The sequence below is a fragment of the Myodes glareolus genome, chromosome 10, assembly GCF_982192425.1.
Source record: "Myodes glareolus chromosome 10, mMyoGla1.1, whole genome shotgun sequence".
NCBI classification, from domain to species: Eukaryota; Metazoa; Chordata; class Mammalia; order Rodentia; family Cricetidae; genus Myodes; species Myodes glareolus.
The window spans coordinates 21,468,422-21,479,374 of record NC_142035.1 but is presented as its reverse complement, the minus strand read 5'-3'; the positions used below and the strand labels follow the sequence as shown (position 1 = coordinate 21,479,374).

The following is a 10,953-nucleotide window of genomic DNA, read 5'->3' as shown; positions in this document are numbered from 1 at the left end:
AGCGACCCCTGCCTTGCTGGTGCTGGGTGCATCACCATGGCCATTCCTCAGCCTGGGGACTGGAACTCCCCCTTCCATTAGCAGTCATTCCAGAGAGAAGAGGAGGCAGGGTGGGTGAGTGGGAAGCCTTGGCTGGCTGAGCCCAGCAAAGGTCAGGCCGCCTCGTATTTTCCCCTTCAGTGAGCTCAGCTCTTAGAAGCAATTAGCCTTCAGTAGTGCAGGGAGCACAGCCGACTAACAGGAGCCAGCTCTGCAGGGCTGCCATGTGGGCCCCTCTTTGGACACATGGGTCCTGGCAATGAGGTCCAGGAGAGGAAGCATCCTGGCTCCTTGCCCCCGTGCCTTGTGTGGGTGGCAGATGTCACTAGATACTCGGTAGGGAAACAAGCGAATCCGATAGCGTTGGGCTGTGATGGGGACAGGGTCCTTCTCGCTATCACCCTGAGAGCTACTGGCTTCTCCAGGTAGTTCTGTCCACCACAGCAAGCTGCAGGACTGCTGCAAGGGGACCAAGGAAGCAGATGATGCCATAAGCTGCTAAAATATCCAGGGGTCGAGGCCACCATCCATCCTTCTGACCTCCTGATGACTCTCAACAACCCCCCCCCCCCACGGGCTCACTCTTGTGCTCTTCCTGCCCCAAATACATGAATGGCGTGTCAGTGCACGTGTGAAGGTCGGAGGCCAACTTTGTGGGGTTGATTCTCTCCTTTCACCTCTTATGTGGGGTCCAGGATTGAACTCAGGTCACCAGGCCTGCATGGCAAGTGCATTATCTGCAGAGTCATCTTGCCAGCCCCAAGGAATTTTTTTTTCTTCTGGAGACAGGGTTTCCTCTGTGTAAGCCGGGGTATCCTGGAACTCACTTTATAGACCAGGCTCACACTCACAGATCTGCCTGCTTCTGCTTCTGCCTCCCAAGTGTTGCGGTTAAATGTGTACACCACCACTGGCCAGCCAGGAATTTTTTTTTAAAAGACAGTCTTATGAAGCCCAGGTCTGTCTTGAAGTCTCTATGTATGTAACTGAACCTTGAACTCATGATCCTTCCTCCGTTGTTGTGTTTGTTTTACTCTTTTGGTTTTGGGGGACCACTACCCAGCTCCCAAATAAATCACACGTGGAGGCTTATTCTTAGTTATGAATACCTGGCCTTAGCTTGGTTTGTTTCTTGCCAGTTTTTCTTAACTTAAATTATCCCAATTAGCCTTTTCCTCTGGGTTTTTACCTTTCTTTTACTTCTCTGTATATCTTTCTTTCTTTTACTTCTCTGTATATCTTTCTTTCATTCCTACTCCATGGTTGTCCGGGTGGCTGGCTCCTAATGTCTTCTTCTCCTTGTTCCTTTTTTTAATATTTATTTATTATGTATACAATATTCTGTCTGTGTGTATTCCTGCAGGCCAGAAGAGGGCACCAGACCCCATTACAGATGGTTGTGAGCCACCATGTGGTTGCTGGGAATTGAACTTAGGACCTTTGGAAGAGTAGGCAAATGCTCTTAACCTCTGAGCCATCTCTCCAGCCCCCTCTCCTTGTTCTTTCACTGCTCCTTATTCTCCTCCAGATTCCTCCTATTTCTCCTCTCTGCCCGCCAGCCCCACCTATCCTTGCTCCTGCCTTAATTAGGACCATCAGGTGTTTCAGACAGGCAAAGAACCACAGCTTCACAGAGTTAAACAAATGCAGCGTAAGCAAAAATCACACACCTGAAAATGATATTCCCAGCACTCAGTCCATCTCCCAAGGGCTGAGGTTGCAGGTATGCCCCACCAGGTCTGGCTAGTTATGGATTCTTAACTTTTGCTATGAAGAACAGCATGATTATTTCTCAGAAGAATTGTTCTCAACACATAAGATGTTAAGGTTTCCATGAAGACAAATATCAGGGAACAATTGTCAAAGTGTTGTAGGGGCTGTTTAAAAACAATGGCAACAACAGAAAAACCAGCATGTGTGAGTACATGCACGCATGCACACACGGGTGCACACTTTAAAAGTCCTGATATGGTAATTGACTTGCTTCCTAATTACCATATTCACCAACAAGGCCCATGGGCAGGTGTGAGAGCCAGTGTCAGCTCACAGCGGTGGTGAGCACAAATGGCATGGCTGGAAGTCAGCCGGTAGCTACCCCAGTGCTTCTCCAGCTTGCTTGTCCACGTTTAAACCGAAGGAAATGAGAAATTTCAGTTTGAGGCAAGTGAAAATAAGAATATAATTTCCCGCCCATTTGAGTTCACAGTCCCCCTGAATTCTATTTGCAGTCTAGCCAGCTCCATTACATCCAGGATAAAAATGTATATTTATTGAACTGGAAAGACGCTCCCAGGAGATTAGCAGCGGGGGAGCAGGTGAGAGGCTGTGTGCGCAGGAGGCACTGGGGCTGTGAATTAAAAACGTCTGTGTCCGTGGTTCGCACGTTCCTTCAGCAAGCACCCCACGATCATCTGACCTGAGATAGGTTTGAGAAGGTGACAATGGCAATGACAGGCCTGGATTTTCCTCTCTGGGGCAGGGCGCCAGAAGCATCTGTAACTTGCACCAAAACACTGAATGATTGCTTAGTGTTTTTAATTAAGATGATGGTGATGATTGCTGTTATTGTTGTTGCATTTATTTATTTAGTGTGTGTGTGTGTGTGTGTGTGTGTGTGTGTGTGTGTGTATGTGCATGTGTAGTGGTCAGATGACCCCTTGGGGAAATCCATTCTCTCATTCCACCATGTGGGTCCTGGAACTGGAGGTCAGGTATCAGGCTTGAATGAAAGTACCTTTACCTGCTGAGCCACTGACTGCCCCTGCGCTCTCTCTCTCTATCTCTCTCTCTCTCTGTTTCTCTCTCTTTTTCTCTCTCTCTGTCTCTTAGCTTATTTATATTTCCTAAGTAACCATGACTTTGGCTAAAATAAAATATTTTAAGGGCTTTTTCATTTTATTTTATACGCATGGGTGTTTTTCCCGCATGTGTGTATGTGTGCACCAAGTGCGTGCCTGATGCCCACGGGGGCCAGACAAGGTGCGACTGAGTTACAGATGGTTGTGAGCCCCATGTAGGTGCTGGAACTCGAACGTGGGTTATCTCTAAGAGCAGCAGGTGCTCTTAACCAGGAAGTCATCTTTCCAGCCTCCAAGTAAAATGTTTTTTAAAGAGAGAAGCAAGTTCATTTTAAGCTGAGCTTTGGATCTATAAGGGGCACACCACGTGTCCCGCAGTAGCTACCAGCAAGAACAGGTAGGCTGCCGTCTTCTTTCACTTGAAGACTCCCTATTCCTGGGAAGCTGCTCCCCTAGCATGCCAGATCTTCCCACCAACACACTGACTTCTGTTTGAGCCCACGCTGGGTTTCCCACTTTCTTCTTACAGTACATAATTGAAAGCTGAGCCCCATATGGGCTCTGTCTCCCTTATAGTATAAAGAGACTCTCACCTCCATCCCGCTAGAACCCCTACTTCTCCTTATGCTGCCTAAGGCAACAATCGCTTTTAAATAGCTTTACCTTCGTGTAGCTGACACGGTACACCTGTGGATTCTCTGCCGTTGCTGCAGCACGTGACCACACGCTTAGTGGCCCCTCTTCGGGATCAAGAGCTCAGAAGAGGGCTGGATCTTGCTAGGCTAAGATCAAGGTGCTGGCAGGGCTGTGCGCTCCTCTTCTGAGGTTGCTCTAGAGACTTCCATTTCCTCTTCTTGTCAAGCTTGGAGAGGGGGCCTCATGCTCAGGGCTCCTTTTCTGGGGCTTCGGTGGTAGCCACACGTCCTTGCTCTCCTTCCTCTTTGATTCTTGCCTCGACTTTCAAGATCCTTTGGGATTACACTTCCATCTGGGTCCCCCAAGAAAACCTCCCTCATTTAAAACCAGCAGGTGGGGAATCTTCCTTCCCACTGCAAACTAAGCTCTTCTTCACCATGGTAACCAGCATGCTTGTGGGGTCTGGACTGAGAGACGGACATCTCTGAGGGACTATTACTATGTCTCTATACCATACAAACTCGCATTGAAAATGCACAGCTAAGTAGCTGTAGTGGGTTGGGGAGAAGGCTTAGCTGGCAAAGTGCTGATTGCAGAATCACAAGGACCTGAGTGCGAGCCCCAGCACTCACACAAAAAGCCAGATGTGATGGCACACAGTCGTGACCATGACACGGGGGAGGAGGAACCAGGAAACTCACTGGCTGGTCAGCCTGGGCTAGTTAATAAGTTTCAGGCCGGTGAGAGACCCTGCCACAAAGAGTAAGGTGGATAAGTGCAGGAAAAACAGCACCCCAGGTCGGCATCTGGCCTCCGTGTGCAATGTACCTACACACACAGACATACACACACATGCTGGACAACCACTGGTGTGCTTTCTACACTGATAGTCCTATTGTGATATTTCACAGGAATGTAAGCTTACAGCAGACAGTTCTCAGTGACTGGCTTCTTTCCCTTAGCAGAATGCCGAAGCATGGATCACTACTCTGTTCCTTTTTATTGCCGGTAATATTTCACCTCATGTGTGTGCACACTGTATTTACCCACCATTCACCCACTGATAGGCCTGTGGGTTGTTTCTGATTTTTCACTGTTATAAATAACAATCATGTAAACATCTGTGTACACATTTTGTGAGTGTGTGAGTGTGTGTGTGTATGTGTGTGTGTGTGTGAAGATATGTTTTTACTGCTGTAAGAGACTGGGGACTGGGATTGCTGGGCCACAGGGAGTCACATGTTTACTGTTTTCTGGGTTTGCCTGCTGTTTTCTGGGTGGGGTGGCTCCCCTTTGCTATGCTCCCAGCAGGGGCTCTGGTTTCTCCATCCTCCTTAACGCTTGTTCTCTGTCTCTTAGCATTATTTGTGCTATCCCCTGCTGGCTGGTGTGAAGTAGTGTCACCAGGTTCGATTTACATTTGTTTTTTATTGTTGGTTTTAGACAGTGTCCCACTCTGTAGCCCCTGGCTGGCCTCTAGCTCACAGTGATCCTTGTTCCTCTGCCTTCTGAGTGCCAGAAATAAAGGTGTGCCCACCACACCCAGCTGAGAATCTTCTGGCTGGAGTAGACTCTTTTTTCAAAAAAAAAAATATTTTATTTATTTATTATGTATACAATATTCTTTCTGTGTGTATGCCTGAAGGCCAGAAGAGGACACCAGACCTCATTACAGATGGTTGTGAGCCACCATGTGGTTGCTGGGAATTGAACTCAGGACCTTTGGAAGAGTAGGCAATGCTCTTAACCGCTGAGCCATTTCTCCAGCCCCTGGAGTGGACTCTTAATCCAGTGTTCTTTCCCCAGGACCACGTCTGAAACTGTCTTCATTGTCCTAAAGATAAGGATTTGTTTCCTCTTTGCGAGTAATTTATTTTTATTTGCAACAGAATCAGTACCTTTGTTCCTCAGTCTTTAGGACTTTTGGTGTCAGCGCCTCCTCATCCTTCTGGTTAGAGTCAATGAGAACGGGGCTCTGGGCTCTGGCAGGAGAGAGTGACACCCCTCTTCCAGCTTGAGCCCACAAGCCCACATTTTACAGGGGTCCTGCCCCTGGTTGGTCTGGAGTGGCTGCACTATCCCAACACTGGCTGTTAAGCTTCTGCAGCTGCATACTGGAGAGCAGGTGTGGGACAGGGTGTAGGTTGAAGGGTGGGGGTTTGATTGGAGGGGTCCCAGTAGGAGAGCAGAGGAGCTAGCTGAAATCCCATTGGTTGCCTCCGTTTAAATAAACCCCAGGGTAGTTTGGGATGGCAACTGTTTTGCGATCTTTTGCCTCCAGGTTAGAATAAGCAAGAGTTCATCTCCTGGCTGGCATCCTCCTTTGCAGGGTGGTACCAACCTTGACATCAAGTGCAGGCCGACATAGTTGGCATTTCAGAGCCTTGGCAGAAGTCAGATAAACTGATGGGAGTTGGTGCTGCCAGCTGGAGCTGTTGGTAGCGGGCCTGAGGGGCTGTTGTGCATTCTCTAGCTGGTTCCTTCTCACCAAGGATTTGTGTTTTTAAAACACTGTGTATTGATGTATATGCAAGTCACCTTTACTCTTGTTAAAATTCAGTTATGGACAGAGTAGGTATGGGGAAGGTGTGTGTGTATACACACACACACACACACACACACAGAGGGATCTCACACACACTCACACACAAGTACTGCTGACCCATGCACCTTACTTTGAGTAACAATGAATTCATATATTCCTTCCCAAGCTTTGCTCATGGAAGAGCTCACATGAAGAACTGGGGTGACAGCTCAGTAGGTAAGAGTGTGTGCTGTGTTCAAATCCTCATATCCCCAAAAAGCTTGGCCTAGCCGGGCATGTACCTATAACCCCAGGACTTTGGGGGCAGAGACAGGAGGGCCAGTGGGGCGCACTTGCTCTCCAGGTTCAGTGAAAGACAATCAAGGGACTAAGATGGAGAGTGATTGAACAGGACACCTGATATCTCCTCTGGCCTATGAATGTGTATATACAGGCTTGTGTACACACACACATACATAGAAATAGACAGATTATATACACATATACATACATACATACACGCACAGGCATAAAAACATGCACACAAAACACACAGAGAAAGACACACACACAGACATGAACATTCAGAGAAAGACAGATCATACACACATATACAGACACACATGAACAGATCACACAGACATATACAGACATGCACACACACACGCACGCACACAAAGAGCCAACATCATATTTTTTACCATATTCTTCTTTCCTTTAAAAATAAAATTTTTCTTTTAATTGACTAGTAATAAAATATCTTCTCAGACTCATTCTAGGCAATAATATGCATGAAATAGCAGGTTTTATATGCTTTTTGCATTTTTGTAATATGCATTAAAATATCTACTCAGATATAAAGGAATTCATGTGTAAACCATGAGAAACGATCCTCAGGGCTGAGGGCGCCCTCGGGCCCCCCAGAGACTTGTGCTACGAGAACTTTCAGGGATGTGGGTCTTGCCCTTTAAACACGCCACGCTTTAATTGGACACTTCTGACTTGCTTCTCATGCTTTTGCCCCATTTTTCTCTGCAGCAATTTGGCCAGCGATTCCTGTCTTTTCCTCTATTACCCACTCTGATTAACTCAGCGGCTCCTGTCAGCCTTTATTCCTGCGAGCGAGCGGGTGGAGCGAGGCGTGCTGGAGAAGTCGTTAAAATGCATGAGTTAGATCCCATCCACTCTTTCTTGTCTGGGGCTGGGGCGGGTGGTGAGGGCCAAGAGCCCCACACCTGGGGCTCCTGTTGGCAGCTCGGGGGCTCCTGGTGAGGATGTCTGTAGGAACCACAGGATCAATGTCAACTTCTTCTAGGGGATATTGTGGGGACCACAGCATGGTTGGATCTCTGACAGCCTGTGTGCTGCCTCTGGGTACAGGAAGTAGGTGAATTGTACCTGTGTCTTCAAAGGCAGCTTCTGTTTCTGTCTGTCTGTCTCTGTCTCTTTCTCTTCTTGTTCGTTTTGAGACAAGGTCTCATATATCCCAGATTAGCCTGACTCACCATGAAGTCAAGGATGACCTTGAACTTCTGATTCCCCCCCCCCCCCCGCCTCTAATTTCAGAGTGTTAGGATCACAGGTGTGTACCATTACATGCAGTTTAGGCAGCTCTGGGAACGGAATCCACGGCCTCATCCATACAAGGCAAGCATGTAACCAACTGAGCTATAGCCCTAATCCAGAAGAGATATTTTTTTCAAGATGGAGTGGGTCTTGGAAATTGAATCTCCACTCTTAGGAGAGGGAGCAGGATGATCAGAAAGTTCAAGGTCATCCTTAGCTCCAAGGTAGTAGTAGTAGGCCAGAGTTCAAGCTCTGGTGTCCATGGTGACCTGGGGTAAAGTACTAGACCTGGATGAGCTCTATGTCCTCTGTGGAGCGGAGACAGCTATGCATGCTTTGGGAGCCGGCAATGCAGGCACTGCAATCAGTCCAGGATAGCCCAGTGTGAGCTCATGAGGCCACGGCAGCTGTCGGTTTCATCGCTAAGTCAACAGCATTACGTAGTCGTAGCAAATCTGGAATATTGGTCCTTACCACTTACTCCCTCCTCCATTTCTTCCTTCCATCTTTCTCTCCTGCCTCGTTGTCTTTCCTTCTTGTCTCCTTACCGTCTGTCCATCCAATTGCAACTGCCGAGAGCAGCACCAGTTTAAACTGGAGTCAGATCCCGGAGGGACAAGAATGACAAGAGCCGAGTCATCTTCAGACTAAGGGAGCTAGTGGTTCGTGGAAGGCTAGAGAGTGGAAAGAAGGCCTCGTGAGAGTGTGGGGAAGAATCTGGCCGTGGAGATGGGAACAGAGTGGTGAGGGCAGGACCAGAGAGCCTAGGGCCAGGGAGACCAGGCAAGAAGAGCTGCATCCCTGCACCCTGCCCAGTGTGTCTGGGAGAAGCAGGCTCCTTCATCCATCTTGCCTGCAAAACTCAGTCAGAGCTCCTGGCCTTCCTGTGTGACCTCAGACCAGAGCCTGACCTCTCTGGGTCAGCAGTCTCTGGCTTTCCAGGCAAGACTTTGCGGCCTCCTGTAGGTTTCCAGCATCTTCCAGCTTGCTCCCTGCCCAGAGATTAATGTGTTTACTCCCTTGCCTGGAGATGAACAGAGAGAACTAATCGTCCATCAGCTGTACCCCACAACACAACCTTGCCCCGCCCCACCCTGAATAGCCGGTTTTTTGGCAAAATATGTCCTCACTGCTGCCAAGGCTGCTTGGAAAATGCTAATTTTATTCTCAAATTAAAATTTGTTCCCTTTTCCTCATTTTAATAAAAGCGAGGTGTCCGAAAATGTTGCCACAGCACAGAAAAGAACCATCCGACATAATTTCCAAAATGCCTTCGATCACACAGCTTTCTGAAGGGTCTGCCCTCTGGTCCTGACCCCCCCTCCCCATCTCCATGCCCCCTGGGGCAGCATTTACATTTCTTAATAACCCCTCATTAATATTCATGAGAAGGGGTGGGTGATAATAGCTGAGCACACGGCACTAATTCAATTTCCACCCGCCTCGGCCTGTTTACTTAATCACCAAGGGACCCAGGTTACTCAGCACAATTATTTATTCGGAATTAGATCTGGAGGCATCTGGACTGCAAACGTGAACTAGAGCAAAATGGAAACTGGATTCCCTTGGTCCTGTGCCCCCAGCCCCTCCCTGTGACTGTCGGCCAAAGGCGCAAGGCCAGCGGGCTCAGGATAAACCCTGGGCTGAGAGGGTACTTCTCAACCTAGGGGGCAGTGTTGAGTCCACAAGTCCCAGGTACTCTGGCCCCGTGGGAGCCCAGGAGGGTTCCTCAGGTCTGCTGGTAATTAAGAGTAACGTTGGCAAAAGGCAGGCCTCAGGGGGTGCGGGGGAGGGGGGGGAGGGGGGCTCATCCCAACGTGGCCTTGTGCTGAGACTTAAAGAATGGGGGCGGCCTTAGAGCGAGAGGAGTGTGTGACTTGAATCTGAATAACAATGCCTGTCATCATCACCGGTGAAGTCAACTACGACCAGTGGCTTAAGGCATCTACTGGGGTTCCTGAAACACATCCCCTTAGGATAGTGAGGAACTACTGTGTATTATGCCAGCTACTTGGGCCACACTCCTCTAACATGATGCTCAACAAACTCCTGTACATACCTCAAAGCCCAGCTCTAATTGACCACTCATTTTCTGCATCCCCCCCCTCCCCCGGGCAAAGCTTCTTCCCTGTGTTCCCCGGTGCTCTGCTCTGACCTCTCTAGAGTCTTCTCATCCTGGGCTGTCTGTTTCCTCAGCTTCTCCACTCCCTTGCTCTACTCTATACTGTGTGTAGGAGCAACGAGGATGCCTAGGTATTCCTTTCTCTCAGCCACGGTGGCAGCTCCTGAGTCTTCAGCTCACTGGCAGCTCCATAAGAGTCTTTGGACTCTTCCCAGCTTCTGGGTGCTTCTTGGCTCCTCCATTACCTTCCACCTGGAAGTTCCTCTTTTGTGACTCCCTCCTCTTTTGTTCCTACTTCCACACTGACTGCTATGGTCCCCACTGGAACGCAAGGTCCTGGCGGTGAGAGCCACATCCTGTACCCCAGGACTTAGACACTGACATACTCCCCAAAGGTGGATGAACGGATGGATGGATAATGAGAGAACGGATGTTGATTGTATGATTTTTCTCATCAGGTTCTACTCCAGCTTAGAGTTCCTCACTGATGTGGATAAGCATTTTTATGAAAATCATTCTAAGTCAGGAGGAGTGGCTTGACCTGTCATCCCAGGATGTGGAACACCGCAGAAGGAGGATTAGTGCAAATCTGAGGCCAGGCTGGCTCACACAGTGACCTCTAGACCAGCCGGGCTACACCTGTCTCGAAGCACAACACGATACAACGAAACAAAGCAGCGTCATCACTGGTCCCTAAAGAACGACTTGGAACAGGAAGTCTGGATGTGTGCCCTGTGAGTTTTGATACCGGACTGTTCTAGGTAGGCTCAGTCAGCTCTTCTGCTATGATGGCTGCTGGGGAGGGGCAGAGGAGAAAAAGGAGGTCATGGGTTGAAGGCAGCATCTAGGAACAAAAGAAGGAGCCAGGAGACAGCAGGTGATTCAATCACCACACACTCCTTCACAGGCAGCCCTCCCCCCCCTCCCCCTGGCTGCAAAGCACCTGGGCTCTGCAGGGCCCGGACAAGGCTCTTCATTAAAATTTCTTGGAACTCAGGCCAGGTTGGAAGGGAGTCAAGACCTGGCAGCTTGTCTGCCAGGTGAGGTGAGAGGGTGGCCAAAGGGGCATTTCTGTAGAAGTCATGGAAAGAGCAGGCAGGAGATTTGGGATCAAGAAGGAAAGTGAAGGGAAGAGGCTAGCAGGTTATGGGGAGGTGCCCCAGCCTATGTCGAAATTGGCTACCCCCCAAAACAGAACTGGAAGCAAAGGGTTAACAAAGGGAGGCATTTGGGAGGTGAGAGAGCAGGCAACCAGGAGACACTGGCTT

General features: G+C 49.0%; 1 pseudogene; it reads right to left on the bottom strand.

The window, feature by feature from the left end:
• Positions 1-209: 209 nt before the first annotated feature.
• Positions 210-7,336, bottom strand: LOC125405063 (uncharacterized; annotated as a pseudogene).
• Positions 7,337-10,953: the final 3,617 nt, after the last annotated feature.